Raw genomic sequence first — 24,718 nt, 5'->3', positions numbered from 1 at the left:
CACGTACGCCTGCGTAGCACCAGTACTGTGCTGGAGCAAGATAGGAGAAGGGGTCTCTTTCATCACCTGTGGCCTTCATGCAGTCCAAACACCATTTTCACACCTAACATGTCCAGACGGTGCCTTTGCCTCAGCTGAGCTCTTGCTCCTGACCTCAGTGATGCTGCCCTAGGCAGGACAGCCTCTGTTAGGGATGCACAATTTGTCTGCATGGCCTGATGATATTTACTTGTAGATGCAACCCTGGACTAAATGCTGATCAGCAAATGCAACGCTTATGGTGTACAGGAGCAGCCTCGCTTGGGCCAAGGAGTGTAACGTCTTTAGCAGACTTTGCATCGTGAAGTGGTTAACAAATTCTTTTGTATGGAAGGGCTGGATTCAATAAAGCATTTCTGGGGCAAGTTACCATTGCCTGCCATACTGCAATATGTCAGGCAGACTCTTTTTTTTCTTTTCGTTTCTTTCTTCTTCCCCTTTTAATTTTAAATTGAGTGCAGCTGACTGCTTGTAATGCTGTTAACAATGGCACTTCTCTCCCTGTGACAATGAAACATTTAAAACAGATAAAGCCCATGTGGGGCTAATAAAAGTTTGCCCCCATCCTCATCCCTGTAGGGCAAGTTTCCCCATTGTTAACATTTGAAGTAGCAGGCGCCTATGAATCTGAACGTAATTGAATTTTACATGCTATTACTCATCAGCGGGTAACTCCGAGCCAGCGTCACCGGAGGGATGTGCTGGGTCTCAAACGTGCTTTGCATGGGCCAGCAGCAGTGGAGCAATGGAGAGCTGTGGTCACTGCAACCTGGGCGGGGATGAGGGGACCCAGCATGCCAGGCAGGACAGCCAGCCACGCTGGCTTGGTCTTGGAGTAGCCCCAACTCAACAAAACCAGGGAAATGGGAACGCCACAGTTGGCATTTGGCATCTTGCTACAGCCTACTGTGCTCTCCTGGGGGCAAGCAGAGAGAAGGAACAAGCCAGCAGGTTTCTTTTCCAAATTTCCCTTCTGAATCGCTTGAGCAGCTTGGGTTAGGGGTCTAAATTAAGTTCTCTGAGCACTGGTCGTTCTGTCCCTATCGAGGAGAAGGCATATGACTTGTGTATGGAGAGCATTCATGTAATCCTTGCAAACAACATTACGATTTCCGAGGTGATAGAAAAAACGTGTGTTTTACAGAAACAAATGCACTTAGAGGTGATTTCTCTCCTGAGCAGTTTGTTCATGGTACACGTGCTTTTCCATAATTCAGGCCAAATTCTTCTTCAAACTGATGACTTTAAGACAGTGTGCATGGGGAGGTTGACCAACCCACACCCAGGGCTCAATCCAGAACGCACTCAACAGGAGTCTCCCTTTGGCGTCAGTGGTCCTTGCATTGGGCTCCATGTTGCTTTGCATATACGTGCGTCTCTGCGAGGTCTTTTATTTTTCTTTTCATTCAGAATAGTTTCAGAGTTACTTCCACCAGTAATGCGACTGCAGAGTCGGTGGCAGCCAGGACTGTTTTTGTTTACAAATCTTGAAATATGATTGCTTGCCAACAGTGTTTACCAACTATATATTACAGCTGAAGCACAAATGAGTCATTTTCACGTTGCTCATAGAAAATAAAAAAAGGCTTAAACACCCACAAAATTTGCTTACTCTTCAGGTGTAGCCCCCGGAAGGGTGAGGACAGCTTCCTCCATATTCTGGTTGGAAATATCACTCACATGGTGATTGGAAAGTTGAGCAGTCCCTAGTCGTGGTGATATGCAAAAATTAGGAAAAGGGCATGAGGTGAAATCCTGAGGACAGAAAAATGTTGGAATGCAAAAAGTGTATATGAATTCGGTGAGGCCTTTTCTTGAAACGCAGCCCGACGATGCTGTGTGGCGTTTGTAGAATTAAGCAGAAGGTCTTTATCCAAGCAAGTACTAAGTTAGGTTAACACCCTGTCGTGCACTAGCGGCTGTCTACAAGCCGACATAGATGGTCACTTGGTTCGGAGTAACATGCACAGAAGTATCCCAGAGGTGGATCCGAAAATATCCACACTGCTTTAGTGTGCCGCTCCCTCTGTCTCCATTAATGCAAAACGAACCACATGCTCTAAATGACAAAAATTTATCAGAAGAACGCAGAGCGATTTATTGGTGTGGGATGGGACAAGATGTTTTAGAGCAACAAACAGTAACTACGTTTAGATGTAAGTATTGCCAAGGGAGCCCAAGGCGGTGCTTGCTTACTAAATTGGGTAAAATACAGGGATTTCACCAAATGCAAATGACAATGAACAATATGTATGACTCAATATATCCGCTATGCTTTCAATGTGCAGTCAGAGGGTGGTATAGCTGACCTTTTAAAGTGATGCTTTTCAAACCACATTGTTATGATTATCAAAGTGTTCATTTTAGACTACAATATTTGGACACACTCCCGTTAATATTCTCTCATAGCGTTTGAAGGCTGTTTTCTCCCCTGTTTATAATAAAGCACTTCCAGCCAGCCCCTAGAGTGCCATACTTCTATTTCTATGTCTAACCGGGGAACGAAATTTGCCACCAGTTCTCTGAAGCTTGACGCACGCCGCTGGAATAGTTCAAGTCACGTATGGACTTAACTAAAATAAGTATGACAGTGATTTTGTGAGTCCTTCCTGTGCACCAGAAATAGTCTCCAAGAACAATGCAAGGCGAGAAATATTCTTTGCTCTCTAGCCTTGGTTTCCTTTTATCTAAAAGCTGTCGGCGGCATCGGTGGCAGTTCGGAGTAGATCCCAACGCTGCAGTTGGGAATAACTCCAGTTTTGCAGCACTCAGAGAAAGAAAAATCAGGAATCAAATTGAGAAATTCAAGTGTAGAAAAAGCACACACACTAAAAAGAAAAAAGACTTGAAGAACACAGTACTGATGGGCCTGTGCAGTACTTTGTACCCAGCTGAACGTGGCACCTTCGTGAGGTGTCTCCCGTGTGGCCAGCCCCCGGCCAGCAGGTCCACCAAGAGGCAGTTTTGCTGGGACGCACTTCCTCCATCAGCGAAGCCAAAAACCTAACAGGAAGATCACAAGTAAGATCACAAGGAAGGTGTACGGAGCAATCTGGCTGCACGGCTGTTCTTCTGACAAATAAATAGCCAGTGCTAGGGGCAGGCAAAGAGCTGCTGCTACGACTCTGTCCCCAAGCTGGGCACTGCTGGTGTCACCCCTGGTGGGCCAGGGGTCTGACCACAACTCAAATTCAGTGTTGGCAAAGCATGAGCTGTAATGGTCAGATACTGCATCGGGGTAGGAGTTATGGATGAGAAAATAGCAAAATCTTTTATTGCGTTGAGGATGCCTTATTTTGATCGTGGAGGTCAGGCACAGACTTGGGAATTCCCCAAGCTGGTTTATTTGCAGATTTGTTCAGACAGTTTCTTTCTTTCTTTTTCTTTTTTTTTTTTTTTTTTTTTTTTTGACAAATCAGCCTTTTTTTAATAATAATCTCATCTTGAAACTTGAGAGGAAGGGAATGTATGGGTGAGCAGCTAATACCAGTGAGTTCTGGAAACTCCCTTTTTATGATCTCTCTCATCTAGCAGCTGTACTTTTTTGATGCTTTCATTGCATTAAAAAGTTATTTGACAATACTGCCAATAAAGTAACTGAATCCATTCCAGTAAAATTAGCTTCAGCTCACAGTAAGTTTGAGAAAAACACTACTAAATAATATTGATATTTGTGACTTACTGGTACAGAAAATAGGGCTTTGATCTAATATTTCATAAAGAAGAAAAGTATCAGAGGTGTTAGGATCAGAAAAGGCAATGCTATTTTCTTCTTCATTGATCACATTGCTGGCTGAAATTTAATTTTAAGACAAATATGTAGTGTTTAGTGACCGATAGATGTAAACAACTTACTGTAAACATTGGTTTAAAATTAATTTTAAAAATCTCTCTTTATACAAAGCAATATATTTACTGATTTAAATCATACCCATCTGGACATGTTTATCAAAATCAATCCTTGTCTACTATAAGCCATTTGCTGCCATTGCCACCCACTGGTCAGGGACAAATAACCATCTTGTTACTGACCCAGATTGACAAATATCCTGATTAAACAGACATATCTTCCTACATATCCAATTGCTTCCTATGCAGCATCTTGCCTTTAACACAAAATCTGGCAAGTTTTCTACAAAATTTATTTACTGATTTTGTCTTAAAAACAAAAGTCATCGTTCAGGAGAGGGGCAAGGGGAAGGGATCATGTTTGACAGACCATGAACTCTGATCTGCTAGATTCATTCTTCTATCGTCTCTTTAAATGCACTATTTCAAAAACAAAGTATCCCTTCCCTTTATGTTTCTGTAATACAAGACACAGTTTTGGCAATATACAATTAATGAAACTGAATTACAGTCTGCAGGGAGCCATTTTTCTCACATAGGGGTGAGCATAGATGGGAATACTTTGGATTAAATATGAAATTACTACAGGACAATAACAACTAACCTTATTAATCTCTCCTCATTTTCTTAAGAGTATCACAAAAAGAAATACTACAGCAACTGCAGCTTAACTTTGGAATCCATCTCTACTTTAATCACAGCCCTTTACGTACAGCGAATCTGTGTGCTATTTTGTACTAGCCATATTAACACTTAATTTTATTAATCGCATCTGTTGTTGCTGCTGGTTTACCACTTTCCTTCACAAACAAAAAGATATAAAATTGGTATAAAATCCTTCTTCTTAGGGGAGTTTCTCTTCACTTAGATACCCATGAGCAAAAGGTGCATTAGGCCCTTGGGTTTCTCTTTCCTGTGTCCTTTGGTGCCACCAGGTGCAAACCATAAATGCTGAGATGGTAGCCTTCTCTACAAACGGTTAATCAGAGCCAAAGAAAGGCAATAATGTTTTGTTCTTTCCATCATTAGTAAGGGGGAAGGAGGAGAAGAGCTTAGGAGAACAAACGCATCTTTTGTTTTTAAGTTCTTTGGAACAATTCTGCCAGGCAGTTCTTTTTCCCTCTGTTTCATTTTTCTCTGTTATTTTCCTATCTAATTAAAATTCTGCAATGCTGTCATGAAATTGTTGTCCGTTTAAGGTCACAAACAGCTTCTGTCCTAATGAAATATGAATTGCATTAGTTAATCGAATTGTACACTTATTGTGTGTTGTGAATGGACTGAGAGCACTTACATTCCTAATATATACTGAGCATTTTATCAGTCTAGAGAATGTGTGGACATACAAAATGCTGCTAACATTCTTTGCTTCGCACTGGGGAAATTTAATTGACAATAGTTTTAAGAAGTATTTGTGAAGGACAAGAACTGTAAGGTCTCACACAGGCAATTGCTAGCTGGATGAGATCGGCTCTTCAGTGGTCTGGGGTCAGGTCACGGTCCCAGGCGGAAGCTCGAATAAACCAGTATTATGCATGAGGGCTCTGATGTTTGCAAAGATAGGAAGAATCAAGGAATCATAACAAAACCTCTCCAGCACCTGCAGCAGCAAGCTTTTTGTTTAAGCAAACTTCGTAATGGAAACCCTCAGTGCACTTTCCAGACGATTCTCTCCCAGGATCTGCCTGGTGTCTTTGCTGATGCTACCCTCACACCCCTGCTAACAGAAGGAGCTTGGCTCTGGGGTCCTCTTTACAAGTGGGGGAGTTTTCTCTGCACTCTGGAAAAGTTCAGCTTAGCATGTTGAGCACCTGTCCAAAGTCACATGAAAACAGGGGAGCTCTTTCAGTTGACCTCAAAGCTGTGCATGAAACAAATGCTTTAGAAAAGTGCTGGCTGTAGCACTCAGATCTCAGCCTTTACAATGTCTAAGATGGATATATTGCATCTATAACCACTCGATGGTGAACACTACTAATCAGCCAGAACATTTCAGAGCATGGTCATTAGCTGGGAAAAGAGTAATGGAATTACTTCTTTACACGGGTCTTGAGTTTTCACTTCATTGTTCAATCTATTCAGGAATAAACATACAAATGCACATATTTATGCATATATATACATACATATCAATACATGCACATATACATATATCTCCAATATTTAGTCGTCAGATTTATTTGCAGAGAAAAGTATGTTTGGAATCTGCATAATACTTCCATAATATAATAGATCAGAATATAGTACCTTCCAGTTACTCTTTAACTTGACAGGTGTTAAGAGATACCTATTGTTCTGTCAAATAATGCCTTCCTCAGCTTGAAACGATATTTCATTCAACAGTAGGCTGAAACAAAAGATAAGCAGTGTTCGGGTTGAAGAGTAGCTGAGAAATTTCTTCTCTTTATCATTTTACACACAATAATGAGGAGATATGCAAATGCAAATGGAAGTCTTTATTTTACTAGAGCAAACTAGTTCAGGAGTATAAATCCACCTAAGATAAACTCAGCTAAAATTGATTTACTGTAATATATAACTCACAAAAGGAAAAATGATGACCCTTTTTACCAGCAAAGCAGAGAAACAAGTATGTATCATCGATCTAAGCAGGCATGGGCAGCCTTTTTGCATGGGACTTCCCAGCTCTGTGCTCACGCAGAGAAACTAGTAATTTCCTACTGTGGGAGATGGTCCACAGCTGCTGTAACACTCACCTTCCAGGAACACTCCTCCACATGCCCCAGTCAAGCCTTTTATGACCACCATCCCCAGATGATGAACCGAGATAGAGAGATTGCGTGAGGCATTCTCACTTAGGTATGTAGGCAAGGACTTTCCCCGTACAGTCAACAGAAGGAGAGGTTTCTCCAGAAGGCAACAGGGGATATTCTCGTCAGGCTCCTTCTTCTCTAATCACCTTCTGGAAGAGTTTCTTGCTCTCTGTTCTTGTATTTACTGAACCTGAGGGGGACCCGCCTGTGGGTGTAGTTGTTGCATCGCAGAAGTGCTTGGAGCAGGTGAATCTCCTGCCCTCTGCTCTGAGACCTTTATACCTGCCAAAGCTTCTGGCTGAGGAATTTCCCACCTAGCACCCCTACCACTCACGTCTCTCTCATGCGTGCTTCAGATTTTCTGGATGTACCACAGTGCCCACAGCTCTCGCTGAGCTGCTGCTTAGTGTCGCAGCCCGCATGAAAGGCTTTGAAGGGTGAGTAAGAAGGGGTGGGCGTCTGCTAGGGTTCGGCGAGGTGCACCCTGCCCGAGTGACAGCAGTGGGCAAGTGACTGAGAGCGAAAGTGGTGGGACGGGGCGTGAAAGGTGATCGGCAGTGGTTGGTTAGTGGTCTGAAAAGAGGTGAGTGAAAGTACTTGCACGGGGAGGAGGGGAGCTGGCGAGGCACGGCAGACTGTGAGAAAGGCACCAGGACATTACCTGTGGCACACTGGAAATCTTCTAAGAGAAGATTTGTGAGGATTTTCTCTTCTCTTAAAACACTTCATGTAACTCAAAATATACATATACATCTATCTAAAAATACACGGTGATGTAGAATTGAGGAGGGGAGGAAATGAAAGAGATTCAAGGAAGGCTGAAAAATAAAAATAAACCAAGGAGTTCTCTTGGGAGAGTAGAGAACAAGCAAAAGACTGATGCAGTCCTGCAGGCTTTAACATGGCTTTGTTATTTTCTGTAGCATCATCCCATGCAGGGAGACAGTCTGGGGCCCTGATCCTATGGGTGGCCTCCACAAGGACACCCACACTCGGCAAAGAGCCATGCTCAGGCCTCCCCTCTGCCCCTGGGTCCAGCCACAGGGCCTGGTTGCCCATCTGAAGCTTGGTGGAGCCTAATCTGCACCGGTGTCCTCAGTTGGTGGCCATCAACCAGGCTGCCCAGGGGGCACTGGTGGCTCTGGGGCCCTCTGCCCACCCATATCTCTGCAGCCTTGGGTCTCCTAGTGGCCCCATGCGGTGCAGGGAGGCCTCTCAAGATGGCAAAGGATGGGCTTCGGAGCAGCCTGGGTGAGTCTGCTCCTCCACTGTAATAAATACAACTTAAAAAAAGAAAAAGAAGAAAAGGAAAAAAAGAAAAAAAAAAGAAAAAGAAAAAGAAAAAGAAAAAGAAAAAGAAAAAGAAAAAGAAAAGAAAAGAAAAGAAAAGAAAGAAAAGAAAAGAAAAGAAAAGAAAAGAAAAGAAAAGAAAAGAAAAGAAAAGAAAAGAAAAGAAAAGAAAAGAAAAGAAAAGAAAAGAAAAGAAAAGAAAAGAAAAGAAAAGAAAAGAAAAGAAAAGAAAAGAAAAGAAAAGAAAAGAAAAGAAAAGAAAAGAAAAAAGAAAAAGAAAAAGAAAAAGAAAAAGAAAAAGAAAAAAAAGAAAAAGAAAAAGAAAAAGAAAAAGAAAAAGAAAAAGAAAAAGAAAAAGAAAAAGAAAAAAGAAACATCACAGTCATCTATAGCTGGACAAAAAAAGTGAAGGCAGCCGTGTGTGAACAGTAGCATTTTATGCCCTGGTGCAGGTTTCAATTCATTAGCAGGTTGTTCTGCTTTATTTTAAATTAAATAAGGAACATGCGTATCTTTTTTTCTTAATACAGACTCTTTCTTTTACATTTCTTTCATTATATGTTTATTTCCATTTTTCCCATTTGGATAAAGTACATGGACAAAACCAAATTGTTTCAGTTTACTTTTTAGTTTTCATTATATATTTTGGGAGAGAGTTCCTTTTAAGATTAAATAACTTGTCCATTCTAAAAATCTCTCCTGAATTTCCTTTTTTAACCTTTTATGATGACTTGCATTTAACTTCCAGCATTTTTTTTGGAATACTAAATAGCAACATGAGTTTTCTGGAAAGAAAGACAGACTGTGTGTTTTTTTTTTTCCTTAAGTTAAACGTACTATGTTGCCTTTTTCTTTTTTTTTTTTAATTTCTATATTAATGTTAATTTAGAGATTCATGGGTTTTGTCTCGATTGAAGCCATTTTTAGCTGAATAAAGACTAAAATATTTAGAAAATCTTAAAAATTGAAGGACACAAACATCCCCTGCCCAGCTAATACACAGGTATTAAAAATTGCTCTTTACCAAAATTGTGATTGATCCAGCAGAGACTGTACCCATGCTCAGCACCACCAGCTTCAGACAAAAGCAAAAAAATCCACAAGAAGCGGATGTAGGATAATCTCTTCTCTCTCCTAGCTTCCCTCTAGCCCTAGTGAAGACCTCACACTAATCCCAAGAATTCAAAGATTGATTTAATCCTTCAAGCAGGCGGCTTCCAATTTTTATCATCATCATCATCACCATTATTTTGGATTACTGTTGACAGGTTTTGTTCACCATAGAAATACTTTATTATTCTCCAAAGCTTGTGAAACTCACTGTCTCAGTGTCCTGTAGCAGTGAATCTGAAGGTCTAATTGTGGATCCTGCGCAAAAACACTTTGTCTTACCAGCTTTGAATTTCTGTCTTTCCTTGTGTAATTGAAATCTCTCTTCTTACGTGAGGGGCAGGACTGCAGTCTCCATACCTACATTCTCTCTCCCTGTCACTCATTATTTGATGGACTCCTCGTTCAGTTATTTGGTTATTTACTAATATGACTAGTTCCAGTTCCCTCTCTCTACTGGAAAGTGTTTCTGTTCTTAAGGTCTCATTGCTCCACTCTGATCTCAGTTAAATAAGTAGTTCAGAAATTTCAAACACAGTTTTCAGAAAATATTTTTTAAACTCCGACAATTTTTAATTAAATGATTATCAGTGCAATGATCATTAATGCACAATATTAAAATTTTAGAATTGGGATCATGTCCCCATTCATACTGTAGCTTCGAAATGTATTACTTGGCCCGGGAGTTTCAAAGCCTGGAACCTACCTGTCCTCAGACAACCAAAAGAAGAAAATCAGTCTGTTTATTTAAGTGCATACTATTAAGTGCATGTATTTAGGAATCTAGCTTGAAAGCATGTTTTTTTAAGATTTAGGGAAATGGGATACATTATAGTGAAAATGAGAAAGGACTCTCTTGGCCAATACACCGCTGGTAACCACCAACAGTTATTTGCCCAACCAAAAGCTCACCTTTTAATTAAAACTAAAGACAGACAGGCAGAAAGATAGCAACTCTTACTTTGACTAGGGAACTGCTGAACATATCTTACCCTCTGTTAAGAAGAACATTCAAGTGTTCTGAAATCCCAGAAATGTCTGTGAGAAATTGAGGAAGCTCAGAGGCTGAAAGGTCATGTGGGAGGGGAAGGGTGGCTTTTAGATAGAGCCTAGCCAAGCCTTTGTTTTAAGAAGCCAGTCTCCTGATAAAAAAGAAGCTTGGCTACAGAGGTGAGGGTCAGATCACTCTTCTGAAGGTGCCATCACTGAAGATGGCATCGCTGAAGATGGTTTGCCACTGAGCAGAAAGAGACTGGCAAGGCAAACGCCCCCAGTCGTCCCAGGGAATGCAGTCCAAAGGAAAAGGAACTCGGCAAGCTTTTTGATTTCAGCAAAACATATGGATATCATGAGACACTGGATGAGCTTTTCCTATCAGTAAGTAAGAGAGACTGTCTGGGAACTAGCTTCATTTGGCAAGATAGAAAACTCTGGGTCTGAGACAAGGCTTTGACTAAGTCGTTCCCAGTTTCATACACAAGCCTGGCGTGGCAGCGAGAACAGTCCTGTGTGGCCAAGAAGATTGTGTGAGATGGCATTTTACTTTGATAGAGTGAGAAAACCTGGGGAAGGGAGAGCCTAGAAAACGGTGGGGATCAGAACAGAAGTAAATGCTAGCAAAGAAGCCAGAAGTTATGAGGATCTGGGGAACGTATTAGTCAAATACGTCTATTAAAGACGTGTATATATGGCAGCATCTTGTGATTTCAGGGAACATCATGCCAATTATGACCAACAGAGAGCCATAATTTTGGTAAATGCATAAAAGGGAATTCAGTGAAACTGGGAAGGTATCAGATACAGGATTTGAATGAGTGTAAGTATTTAAACGAATTTAACAAGCTTAAAAGCAAAAGAACAATCAGAGTATTTTGCCACGGAGGATGATTTCAATTATAATGGGCAGGAGGGAAACATAGTGGAACAACATTTTATCTACGTACAACATGTTCAGGAAAGAAAGACTGGTCCACAGAGGCAGAGGAGATACTGCTGAATAGAAGGATAGCATAAGCACTATTTAGATGAACTTTAAGTGGGAAGCACTACGCAACTGAATCTCCGAAGACAAATACAGAAATGCAAAACTAGAAATTCCACAGCATTTTAACAACTTTCAGAAAGTAAAGACATTAGCAAGCCTTAGTTGCTATATAGCCAGCTTAAGAGAAGGAAACTGAGTGAGCAATGTTGAACTCAACTACTAACAAAACTGTAGTAATAGGGACTTTGGCTACTCCCCTGTGCTTGGCCAAATAGATCAGGAGGAATACAGATTAAAAGAGAGATTTCTTGACACCTGAGGCAACAGCATCTTGGAAAAGTGACACCCAAAAGGAAGAAACTAGTCTTAACTCAGGTATTAATCACAAACGGATCATAGCTGACTCACTAAGTCTTAACGTCTAGATGGACCACAAGGCTATTCAGTACAGCAGCTCCTATGTTCCTGGATCAAAACTTTAATCTCTTTGAGGTGGTATTACTTTATTTTCTTTAAAAACTCTTGACATAAGGACATAGTTTACTATCTAAGAAATTGATCAAGGCGCAACTTCATCTTTCTCTTCCTAAACCTACCCTTAAAATAGGGTCAGAGGAGAAGGACAAAGCATGGCTTTATGAGCTGTTCCTCCTCTCAAGAGACTGAAAGAGACTCCCCTCAAGAGACTTTCTCACCTACAGCTACACAGTGCCCAGGTGTTCCTGCTTTCCGAGCACAGTTTTATGCTGGCTTCACAGCAAACCAGCCACAACTGGTGTTGACACCAAGCCGTGTTTCAAATGCTCCTACCCACCTCTGCTTGCTTCTGTAGGAACACCACTGCAGCTTAGTTCCATTCTAGCCACAAAACATGCATTGCAGCCTCGCGGAGCACCAAGCAGGGCTGGTCTTCACTGCAAGTTGCCATCTGTGTCACAACACAACCTTGAAGAGTCCCACTGGCACGATGCCCACAATGACTTTGCAATTACATTCACCTAAGTTGCACTCAGCATTGTGGCAGCCAGCTGCAGTTAAAACCTGCTGGGACCACAGCCTAAGCACGATTAGCTGGCACAATGACAATCTTGTGTTTGCACTAACTTCAACTCCAAAGACAGGAGGAGTAAGCAATATACCAGTGAGAAAAGCTGTAATTTGTGTATGCACGCATGCTTTACGGAAACTGTACAAGGCAGTATTGTACGCATAAAGGTGAATAGTAAAAAGAGAGGTAATGAATGAAAGGAGGTTGCATAACCGTAGAAAGAATTAAAAAAAAAAACAAAAACAACAACAAAACAAAAACGAAGAACAACCAAACACCAAGATATGACAGAGGTGCAAGTTAAGAGGTACAATCTGGGACTGGACAAAGATGACAAAGTTGGTAAAAACAATATACCAGGACAGGCAGGCATGACAGAAGGCCCACTGAGCATCCCATGGTTGTTACAGACATGCAGGATGTCCACTTGGGTGGGACAGAAGAAATTAGGCAAAAAGGATTCAGTGGAGCAGTACATCTTTTGGAACAAATGCGTCCTGTAGCCTATGCTGAAAATGTCTTTTTTCTGCACTTCAGGCATATTAACAGTTTAATATATGATAGTATCATCAGTGATGCTGAGAACACTGGGCTTCAGTGAATCTGTAGATTTGTTTCATCTTTAACTAATTTGAACCTTTAATCCTCTTTCTTGTGCAAAATCTTCCTCGTTCAGGTCAAAGTATTAAATGGGCTCAAGAAGTAAATAAGGAAATAAATACCAGAAACCCCATGGGGAACATTTAAATTAAAGTTTTCTAATAGTCAAATCAACTTAATGCTGTGATCATAGGCTCAGCTCAGCTTCTTTCCCTCCCCCCTTCACTGCCCTCCATCTCTATGAGTAAAGCTGTGGGAGTAAATAGCCAAAAAAATAATAATAAGGAAGGGACTTCAGGTTTCTTTTAGTTTCTTGATGCTTTTTTTCTTTTAGCTGTTGTCATCATAGATATACAGGAACTTCTGAAACACAAATTTGTGAAAACAAACACACAGCCCAAAACATTGGCACCCCCAGTTTTCCCCACCTTTCACTCCTGGTTCACGCTCTACTGTATGCCCGTGTTGGTTAGGCATCTGACTTTTTTAGGGATATAAACTATGCTGATGCAAATCCTTGTGTAGACAAAAATCTTGCTGAGATTACTGTCTTCCACCAGCATAACATATTTCAGTTAATGAGTCAGAATACGCTTTGATATCAGTATAAATGGTTCCTCCTGGGGGGAGGATTGCTTCTTTACTGTTAAAATGTAGATAAGTTCTGAACTTTTCTCTTCCTTTACTTGGGCTTAAATCAGTCAAACCTATATCTAGTATTTCTCATCCAGAAATAACACAGCTTCTTTTCATCACCTTTTTGACTGTTGGTCCCTTTTCTGCGTTCCTGCTTTTGATTGTAAGCTCACCAGAAAGGGGTGTATTTAAAACCCTCTTGAAAGCAGAAGTTCTGTTTCAAGCAACAGTAACCACAGGATCAAATGCCTCCAATCTCAAAAGAAAGAAAACTGACTCAAAAGCTTGAAGCTAACAAATGATTTGCAGTTGTCCGAGACGCTTGTCTTTAATATTGAGGAAGCAATGACTTTCTGGCCTCCGGAGGTGCATCTCCTAGACAGGCAGGCACACAACAAAATGAAGTCTTAATGCCGTGAGCTTCTTGAGACTGCTGCAATAACATTCTGGCAGACTGGGCTCCCTTGGCTCTTTATACTTGCAGCAATTTGAATGTCTCTTTCAGTTTAGCATGATGCTTGGCAAATTTCCCAATCTTACATTATCTGGGAAAGGAAGACAAGAGAAGCTGGTACGTTGGGGGAGCCTTTGAAGAAGCTTCTTCTTTGCTGCTTGTTCATAGCAAAACAGTTGGCTGCGTGCAGGAGAAGTGTTCGGACGGCAGCTTAGGCTGCTAGCTTGAAAAGAGTTTAACTGAATTGCATCCAGGCACCAAGATGCTCAGATACCACAGCAATGTGTGTGGTATAAGAACCTAGATAGAGGAAGATTAGATAGCAAATCAGACAGAATTTTGCATGTGATTTCCTGGGTTTGTCTAAACTTATAGCAGCAACAGTTAATTATAGGAGTTTCTGAAGGCAACTCCTGGGTGGGTTATGTCACTTATACATTCAATTCCAGCCAGAAATTGCCGGCTGAGAGTTACTGCTGTGGCAGAAAGCCCCTGCTGATGCAAAGCTGATGGAAACAGTCCTTTTGCCTTCCCACTCAGAGGCAGAGCAGCAGACATCGGTGATGGAAGACTTGGGGGAAAAGAAGGAGGATGACCATAATAGTTAAAGTGTGACACAAAGAGAGTCAAGATGGGCACAGGCCATCAGTGAAGACAGACAGACACAGGAGGTGGTTGTACACGGGAGGTATTTGTGGTCATCCTCTAGGTGACTGCTTTACCTACTTCCAGATCTAGTCCCTTGCCTTCTACCACACACGAATCCCTCAGCTCTTGCAACCACTTCTTCTGGCTCTTAAGTAAGGGCAGCTCCTTAACAGCAGATTAATGCTTTAATGAAATTCTTGAGGCTCCTTTGAAGTGACTGAGCAAGACAGACTGGTGTTTCAGCAGCAGCTCCTTGGGCACATTGTGCATATTGTTGTATAGAAAAGACAGTGTTCGAAGTCTTTATGCACAACAGAAGTTATCCCTTTTTCTCTGGTAGTTGAGCTTCATCTAAACAGTAGTTGCACAAGTTTCACAGCAGCAGGAATAATTAAGCTGCCTGGATTGCTCCCTCTTTCTCTCCACAGAACTGCATTCTGCCATATAGACCCACCTGCATGTAGAAGTATTTAGAAAAAGTAAAAGGCAAAGGTTTTGGACATCATAGCAGTTTTGATCTGCAGTTTCCAATCTGTGAAGTCTTATTTATTTTAGAAAGTGGGAAAGCTTTCAAGCACTGATTTCATAGGTAATGCATTTATTTTTTCTTGGCTGATATTCTTGATTTTGTTTTTTAGTCTTTCCTTTGAGTATCTGAACTTTTGCATGAAATTTCTGCTCACTTGGAAACACCAGCATATCAAGTAATTACCAGTCTTTCCTGCCTAAGTTAAGGGCCTTCTCCTTCCTAGTGGTGTTAGTTCAAGGTCACAACAACAGATTTAAACACTTCGCGAATTTGCTGTCCACAGAAATTGTTCATTAAAAGATCCAATTTCCATTGGCATTCTCCCTTTCAAAGGATGTCAACAGGAAATATAAATGCTCAGCTCTTTGTGAAGGATCTGCAAGGACATGCAGGCTTTAAAAAAATAAAAAATAAAAAAAAACAGGAGTTAACCAAATCCTTTAGTTTCTGTTTTGAATGACTGGCCATAGGAATGCAGGCTAAGCTGTATCTCAGCTGTTCCCAAAGACATGTATGTGTAACTTGTTGATAGTGGTGCTTCAGGCGGCAGTGATAGCAGTGTGACCACCCTCATGTTCGTCGTCCTGCGGCAGAACCAGCCCCCGCCTCCTCTCAGGAAAAAACAGGCACAAGAGAAAACAAAGAGGGATCTGTTGTTTCAGAGGGCTGGCACCCGTACCTCCCACTCTTTACCAAAAAGGAGAGATCCTAGGTCGCCTCGGCCCTCACCCTGAGCTCCCAGCACTGCTGGGTTGTAAGGAGCGGCATGGCTTGCTCTGGTGATGAATGTGAGCGTCTGATACGCGGGAGAGCTGAGACTTGCCTTTCAGGATCTGCAGGGGATCTGACTGATAAGAGCAAAACTTGACACCCGGGATACCAGCTGACTTCATTGGGAACTACACATCACCACCAAAAGGAAAGAAGAGCCCACCAAACCCTAGAGTTCCAGCACTATGTTTTTAAAATCTCACCGGTGCCCAAGGTATATATCTCTTTCACAGTAAAAACTACTTAAAGTGTACTGTAAATGCACAGACGCAGATCAATGCTGAACATCTGGTTAATATAAATTACAGTCTTATTTTGCAAATAAAATTTCCTAGGGTCTACATGACAAAATCTGGCCAGCATAACTATCTCATGGTGAAAAAATCACAACTCTAGCCTACAAAGATAACTATTTTGGCATGATTCCTCTCCCCAGTATGCAGACTTACATAGACTTAACACCAAAGTGTGGAGTCCTTCTGCCAGTGCAGCTCACATTGTTTGGGAGGTATTTCAACCATGCTGGTAGCCTCCTCGAACTGGTAGAAACCATGTCTCCATCAAGTGATTTGGCCAGAGCAGTGACAACAGCAAAGACTCAAATTAGTACAAAATAACCCTTTTTCTCCTGCTACTCATCTCTAGTATTTTTCAGTTTTAAAGCTTTCCACTAAAAGGAAACACACAAACTTTGCGCCCTTTCTTGTATCTGCAATGCATTATTTCCTTTTCAAGAGGAATTAAAACATGCATATGGGTGGGAAGTGTGTCTCTCTCCAACATCCCGATGCTTTTTGGAGGGGAGGAAGGGCTAGGAAGGAGGAAAGAGCAGATGGGTCTGGCAAAGGGAATTAGCACTTCTGCAGTGGGATGCCTGTTGTTTGTTTTGGTGTTGGTTTTGGAGGTGCAGGGGCAGAGATTATTTGCATTTCATTAAGGCTTCATATTTTGTTTTTGCATGGTGGCATTTGAATAAATCTAACGGTCATAGCTAACGGGTTATAACTGTGCATGCAAATGAATTTAAGAGCTGTTTTGAATAGCAAAACAAAAGTCCTTCAATCTGTTTGTGAATCATATCCCTACATCCCGATTTTCCTTGTTCTTTTCATACAGTCCCTGTTACCTGATAACATTTGCCGCAGGACTTTCTGGATGAACAGAAAAATTGAAGATTTCATAGCCAGCCCTAAACTATGAGCACTCTGCCAGGCAAGGCAACTTATAAAGCAAGCATGGGCTCAGTAGGGTTCAGCTCATGGTGGCAACAGACAGCTTTCATGTGTACTATTTAGACAGTTGACTTTGTCTGATATTCCCATTTGTCTCAGCCCGCACAGACTCCCCTAACTCCTTTCCCTGCTCAGTCACCCTTCTTAAGTCTCCCGTGTCTTGTGGTTTCGTGCAAGTGGTGAGCAGAACAGAAAGGAGGAGGAGAAGGAGTGGACAGGAGGCACCCGCACCAAAAACAATCTTTTCTGAGCCAATGCAGACCAGGAACTTCCCCTTATATTAAATTCCCATTACCACTTAGCTGTGAAATGATAAAAAAAAAACATGGACAAGCCACTGAAAGGCCTTCAGGAACAGCCCCACAAGGCAATTCAGAAGTGCATAGGCACACTGATGCCGGTGATCTTCACACCTGTGTGTGCTAAGTGCTGGAAGGGGGCTTACAGTTTGCTCCACCGGGCTGCCTCACTGCCAGGCCACATCTGCCTGCCTTGCAGCTGATGCTGGCACACAGCACCCACCGGGGTACAGCATGCAGGGTCTGGCTCAGGAAATGGCAGGAGAAAGCAGTGAGAAAAAAAACACGCTACCTCGTCTCTTCCTCAAATAAGGCTTTTACAGGTGAGCAAAAATGGTTTGGGCCACTAACGAAGTGTAGCTTGCCAAAGAAAATACATGCACAAGCTCATATGTTCCAGGTGGCTGCTGGTAGAAGCGTAGCTGCCCATTTAAGTCTTCAGCATTTTTTATTTGGCTCAAGGGGTTTTTTGTGCTTATTCATTAAATTGCAGATTTATCGTAAGGTTACTTTGTGCAACCCTCGCTTGTTTCATTCCCCCGGTAAATCAGCTGATTGTCACAAGATTTAAAAAACAACAACCAAAGCCTGCTTCAAGCTGTGTGAGGAATGCATGGCATCTCTGAAGAAGGTGCCACTTCACCTGAACTTTTACCAGAGGCTGCTGCAGCAGAACAGCGTTGTCCAGCACGGGGCTGGAGCGCTACGGCTGCAGCAACGCTTCTGTGCTGCTGGAGCTCAAGGCTGAGTGCAAGGCAGGCGAGCCAAAGGTATCTGGATCAGAACTCCCTGTTTAGACAACAAACAGGGGATCAAGTATTTCCCTAAGAGATGTTAAAACAAGCAGCAGAAAAAAAAAATGCGTGACTGGTCCCTCGTGGCTCAGCTGATGGCACAGCCTGCTCAGACTAGTTCGGTTTCACCCTTCGCATTCACGTGCACTGCCTGTTCTGGCAGAGACCACTTCAAGCAAGCCCTTCCTTGGCAAACCCTTGGTCTTTCTGTCTTTCTTTTCCCTGTTTACCTCTGCTAATACCTGCGCCTCAAGCCCTTTCACAGCACAGCTGGATACATTTATTAAACAAAACCCTCCATTACTGAAGTGGTGGGCTGATGACAAAAGCTGTGCCAAAGCACTTTGAACATTTCTACAAGCAGCTACTTTCAGTTCCCATTTCTCAGACTGTTACATGATTTAACTCTTTTGCAGCAGCCTGAGAGTAACAGACACTGGCAGCTGGAGCATGCAGGGAACATAATGGTGTATGTGTTCATATTTCCCTCTGTCACTAAATTACAAGCCGGCTCCAAATTTTCAAATTTAGCTTTTTAATTTAGGTAGGCTATTTCCAGTGTAATGGCACTCAAATTGAAAGTAAATTACTAGCAAGACAGAATTTAGACCAGACTTTGAGAGAACAGGCCTGTGTTGCCATTCAGACCCATTTTGTCCTTATTTTTGAGCCATTCAAAAAGTTGTAAGTGTTCCCAACACATCGTGCTTCTTTGCAAAGGATATGGTTGTGTGATGGTACAGTGTGAGTTCCCTTAGCAACTCCATGATGCTTGCTCTGTCCTCCAAAGTGATCCACAAATCACTGTGGGTGTTTGATAAGTTTGTATGTAAGTATAAACTCATTAGAAGTGATTTGATAAATTTGGCTAGAAGAAGATGGCCTAAAACCGGATGGTTCTCAGTGCAACTAAGATTAGTGAAAATACATGCAATTTGTTTCTGTGTACAAATTATATACAGCGTCTAGCATTCAACCAAGTAGTATGACTCCAGAAGCTAAAACCAAACTGCTGAACGTTGATGTAAGAAAATACCAAATTAGTTGAATGGGCTTATAAACCTGCAGAAGCTCTGAAAAAGCTGTGAGAAGAACTTGTCAAGGACTGAGTAGAACCTGAGTAGAGTTTGACTGTGTTGTTTGAATACAGAGGAGTTTGTTCAGACTGCCTTCTTGACTTGTTTCTCTCCTTAATGCTAATATTGCTCCCTCAGAAGTGGCACCCATTAAATGCCACCAATGAGCCGCTACAGTGACACTATAGCTGATGCCAGAAATACCTCATTTTAATGTGGGCCTTTCCAGGAATAAGAAAACCAGGCAGCCTCCCCTAGGTCTGGGCTTTTGCATATTGCAGAGCCACGTCTAACTGAATTAAGTAGAGATGCCAAGACGAAATTGCTGAAACATTTCTCATGCTGACTTGGCTTAACAAGAATGCAGCCTTGTCTGAACACTGCATGGCTTTCCATACAAGTTGAACGATCTACACCTTACTAACCCCATATTTTAAGGGTTGACCATAGCCTGGGTTGATCCTCCATCTCTCTCAACTATGGAGCAAATCTGTCTGCTGCCAGGTTCATTCTCCAGAAGCGTGAACAGGAACAGTCATCCCCGTTACTATAACCAGTCAGATTAATATATTTCTAAGCATATGCATCAGTTTTTATGAACAAATCCAACTGCAATTAGTCTCTACTCCTTAGATGTCTCCATCTGAGTGCCGTGTTTAGACTGAAAATAATCCAAATACTATTTCCATTTATTCGAATTTACATGGCCTTCCATGAGAGCCTGGCATCAGTAGGAGCAGGATATGCCCCCCAAGACCACAGGCTCACCAGTGCAAGTATTTAAACAAAAAGATAGCAAGAACGAAGAACAACAAACAAAGAACTTAGGTGAGACCACTGTGAAGAGAACCAGTTTTGTCCAAAGACAGAAACCTCAGATATCACTGGAGAAACAAAAGGGTATGCATGCAGCAACTTATCTAAGCTGCATATCTAAGAGGTATAGTGAAAACAGAAGGCAGAATAGATTCATTTCTACCACTGACAAAGGTGAGGGGCAAAAGAAAATAAACAAAACAACAGAAAACAAAACCAGAAAAACAACCAACCAAACTAAAAACACCCTGGATGGGGATTTGATCGGGCGTACATATGCTAAAGCCAGTCCCTGGGCAGGTCCCCTGCCAGCGGTCAGCAGAGTGGCGTGGTGACACCTTCTTTTCCGGCACATTATAATTTGATAAAGTGCACCTGGCTGGAGTGCCAGCATGTCAGCACTCCTAGGCAGAAAAAGATATCGGCCTCTCTAAAGATACCGACCTCGTGAAACACCACACTCGGCACACCACCGTCTGTGGCTGAGCTGTCCTGATTTGCATGTCCTCACTACTCGGGCTTGCATAAAAGACCCATGGACGCTTCAGGAGAATAACAGCTACAGATCTATTTTTTTATGTTCCGAGAACTTTTCTCATTAGCTTCAGGATGACATTTTAATGAGGTTTCACTGCATAGAAAACAGGGGACGATTTAAGCAGCTCTCTCGGCTCTCTCCCTCCCCAAACTCTCTCTGAAATGAGTTACCATGCAGGATCGAAAGCTTTTACGAGAATTTACGTCGCTCATATTGAGGCAGTGGTGAGTGAAAAGTCATTCAGCTGCTACATCTTGGCATCGGAGTGGATGTCATTCCCTCTCCCACCGTAACAGATGGCAGAGCCGTGTCATTCAAACCTGGGCAGGTTTCTTCAAAAGCGTGGAGCTGGTGTCTGTTTGTTTGTTTGTTTTGGAGTCACGGAGAGGGCAGCATGAAATAGCCGCAAGGCAATTCCCGTTCAGTAAAATGGAAGTCTCGCCGACTCTTCATTCAATACAATGTGGCTCAAGAGGATATCCTGTCAAACCAATGATAACGAGGGAAATAAAGTCACTTCCTCAACAGCTGTTTGATTCAGGTAGAAAAAGGAAGTCTTTACTTCCTCGTGTTTGCTCTCCCCACCACCCCCTCAGTCACAAATGCAGAATGCCATGCCGAGGCTGGCTTTTCCCTTTGCATAGGCAGGAGGGAGCAGTCGTGTCATTAATGCTTCGCCGGGCGCAGCATATGGGAAGTATTTACTCCTCTGCAGCCTGGAAGCTCGGGCCTGCCTCTCGGGCAGGGATGAAGGCCGAGCTGCAAAGGGACCGAGACTAAATAAACTCCGAGTGCAAGAAAAGAATGTTTGTGTAATTAAAGAGGACATTTTTTTCGTGGATCAGCGCTGCCAAATTTGGGCCAGCGGAAGGGGAGGGCAGTGTGATCTGGATCCTCTGCTTCGAGACGGCCCTGACGCAGGGCACTCTCACACCTCCTCACCCTCCCAGGCAAAATTCAGCAAACTCCATTTTCGCCCCAGGCTCCCTGGAAAGCTGGTCAGTGCCATCCCCACAGTGTCTCCCCACGTGTGGTTCAGCAGGCAGGGGGGCTCTCGGCATGCCCCTGGCCTGCCAGTCGGGCCCGAGGAGGTGAGACCGCCATCTCGGGTGCGTAGTACCAAGAGGGACCTAGGCAGAGCATCTTTCCCTCCAACACTCCCATCTTTCCTGCTGGGTGGAAACGGTCAAGGCGAATTTGCACAGTACCAGCGACGGACTGATTCGACTTCATAAAAGCTTCTAAAGAAATTACTTTCAAAAAACTTACGGGGCTGAATGAAGAGTTCTTTTCCGTATAACTTTTAACTGCCCTGATATAATTTTACATCCAGGATATAACTTTCCATTAAATTTTAAATAGGCAGGTCTTAAAATAAAGGCCTACAAGCGTTTTCTTTCCAATTGTGTAAGATTTCCAGAAAGGTTGACCAAGCCAGGACTTGCCTCGGTCTATTTGCCAAGGGGACCCTTGCTTTCATTATAAAGAGTGCTTTTCAGAGTACATCAAGTGTTTCAAGCAATTTTGCTAATCTTATTTGTTTTAGAGCAGATTCTTTTATTTTAAACAGACGGGTTTAGGTGACAAAAATCCAGTGACAAATACATGGGTTTATAGAAGGAGACAAACCTTATGAAACAGTCAGGATTCTGTTTAGGGTTCTCTTTGTGCTAAAATAGTTTCCAGTAATGGGTCATACTTCCCTCCCCTCTCGCCTTGTTTTAGTACATAAAATGGACATGTGTTTATTTAAAACAGGTTTGAAACTTAAACAAATAGTGACAGGCTGTTCAAACAAGCTTCGGAAATAGGCCTAATCAGGATGTTTGAGAAGGGGAGGAGGAATGATCATAAAGAGCTACTTGTAATATATAGTGCAGACACCATTAGGTTGGGTTCATGTTATTGTTGTAATAATCTCTGATGAAACAGTACTGCATGCTGCACAGTTTTTGTTAGCATTCCTCTTTTGAACCATAGATTATGCCATACTTTTGCCTGGTCTTCAAATGTTACTATAACCCTCTGTCCATCCTCATGGCAAGTACCGGGAGATCAGTGAATCATTGGAAATGGCCTTCCGACCAAACTGGGCTGAATGTTCCTAAACTGAGGTATAAAGAAGTCACAAAATACGCTCCTTTTGCAGTTGACAGTGTGTGTGCATCAGCTGTCATAACTATACAGAAGTGAGACCCAGCCCACTGAAAGAAACTGTGGAAATATTAAAATATTTTCACGACTTGCATTTCCATGTTTTGTTTTGTTTTTTTCATTTCCTCTCTTTTCCACCCATAATATCACCAAGTGTTGAACTTTACCCTTCTTGCATTTTTATAAGGCCCGATCTTGAACTCCCTATCCAGACAAAGCTCCCATGGAAGTCAGTGAGCCTGCACTGGCGGCAACAGGATTTAGCCCAGTCTGTAACATTTTAGGATATTGTGTTACTTCATAGCCTTAAGGAGAAATAAAGGAAGCTTTCCAAAGAGCTGCACAGCAAACTCTGTGCTTTTCAGCTCTGCAACAGCACAGCTGAATATTAAGGCCAGAGTTTGCAAATGTCTATTTCAAAAACCAGGCAGCAACGAGAAAGTTGCCAAATTTCCTCAGGAATGAACAGTTTGCTTTAAGACATTCCCCACAAAGGTTAAGCTGCTTTCACTTAAGAATATACCCTTGGATACCCATGCTTGAAAATGATTGCCTGAAGTAACAAGCATTGAGAAATAACAGGAGGAACATGATTCAGGTCAATCTGTGGGCCAAATCCTATAGCTATTCTGTTACTGACACACTCGTTCTTATATACAACATGCACCCATATTATTTAATGTAAAGACATGTTTTGAAATTACATACATTTTACTTATTTGAGTCTCACTCAGCATCTAGTGAACAGGCAAATGGCACAATATAAAAAAACCTTACACGCCCTCTCGTGGTGTAACCACAAATGCTTTTATTTTTACGATAACTAGAGAACGCTAATGATGAAGGCTAATTTAACTTCTGTAATTTATGGAAAATACACCTGGCTGAAAGGTTTATATGAATGGTGGAGACCTTTCTGTCTTAATTCCTGCAGTAATCCATGACATATGTGCAATTTTAGAAGGCAGGTTACCTCCTAGCTTAGTAACATTACAAAACATCTAACGGCATCATAACATAAATAGAGAATGTTTACATACACCAAAAAAAAAAAAAAAGAAAGAAAAAAGAAAAAAGGAAGGAAGCCTAGAGTAAAAAAGAGGGATGGGAAACTCCACACTGGATAGCTATTTCATGGGTTTATCTCAGTAGTTTGTGTGCAGGCCTCAACTGGTTGCAAAATAAAAGAGTTGTCCTAAACCCTGCTATGAGTTGTGTGCTATTTTTAAAGTCATTCAGCTTTACTATTTATTGCTTTCTTGCAACATGGTATAATTTACCTCTCAGAATGCTCTGAAGTTTCATGTTTGTAAGGAATCATGGGCAGCTTGAAAGAAATACATTAACCGCAGGGTGTTACCGGTCTGATCACTAGCCTAGTAAAATTCGACTGTATTTATGGACCACAAAAACTTTAATATTTAAATAGGCTTTCCATTCGGTGCCTGCATGCATCTCCAAACATTCTCAGAGCAGCTCTCCTTACATACAGGACTGCATCTTGAAGGAGGAAGCACAACATGTTTTGGGCTCAGGGAAAGCATTCCCTTTACCCCCCCCCCCACACACACACACGCAATTCAACTTGGGGGCAGCTGTGAGAAGTGGCCAACCCTCTGGTACTGTCTATTTCCCCCTCCTCTTCCTCATGCTGAAGGTAGTGGCTGTAAGCTCCAGGGCAAGTCAGGCTGACAAGACAACCACATGGAGAAACAACTCTTTTTTCAGGGCTGGGTTACTCTTGTGCCAGATCAGCTGGTTGGCCCGACTGACCCTGCAGCCAGACCAAAGTATGACTATCAGGAGCTCAGGACCGAGATGTTACCCCTTCTGGTGCCAGTCATGAAAGACCAGCAGAGGCATAACACAGTACTGCACCTTAACAGCTTTAATCCACACAGATGACACATCTCAGTGGCTACTATGTGTAGTCTTCTGAACCCACCCCCAGGGAACCCAATAAATACTGCCTTATTTTCAGCAACACCGACCAGCAAAATAGATGCCCCATGTCCAGTGGAAACAAAGTTTGGAGAATGAAGTTCCGTTTACCTCCTTTGTGTATTTTTGTATTTAC

General features: G+C 42.2%; 1 protein-coding gene across 1 annotated transcript in view; it reads left to right on the top strand.

Moving 5' to 3' along the window:
- BCL2 (BCL2 apoptosis regulator) overlaps nucleotides 1-24,718 on the top strand; it is a 92,434-nt gene that overhangs the window by 62,594 nt on the left and 5,122 nt on the right. The window lies entirely within an intron of this gene.

Source organism: Anser brachyrhynchus, assembly GCF_964034855.1.
Source record: "Anser brachyrhynchus genome assembly, chromosome: 2".
Taxonomy (NCBI): Eukaryota; Metazoa; Chordata; class Aves; order Anseriformes; family Anatidae; genus Anser; species Anser brachyrhynchus.
This window is presented reverse-complemented; position numbering and strand designations above follow the sequence as displayed.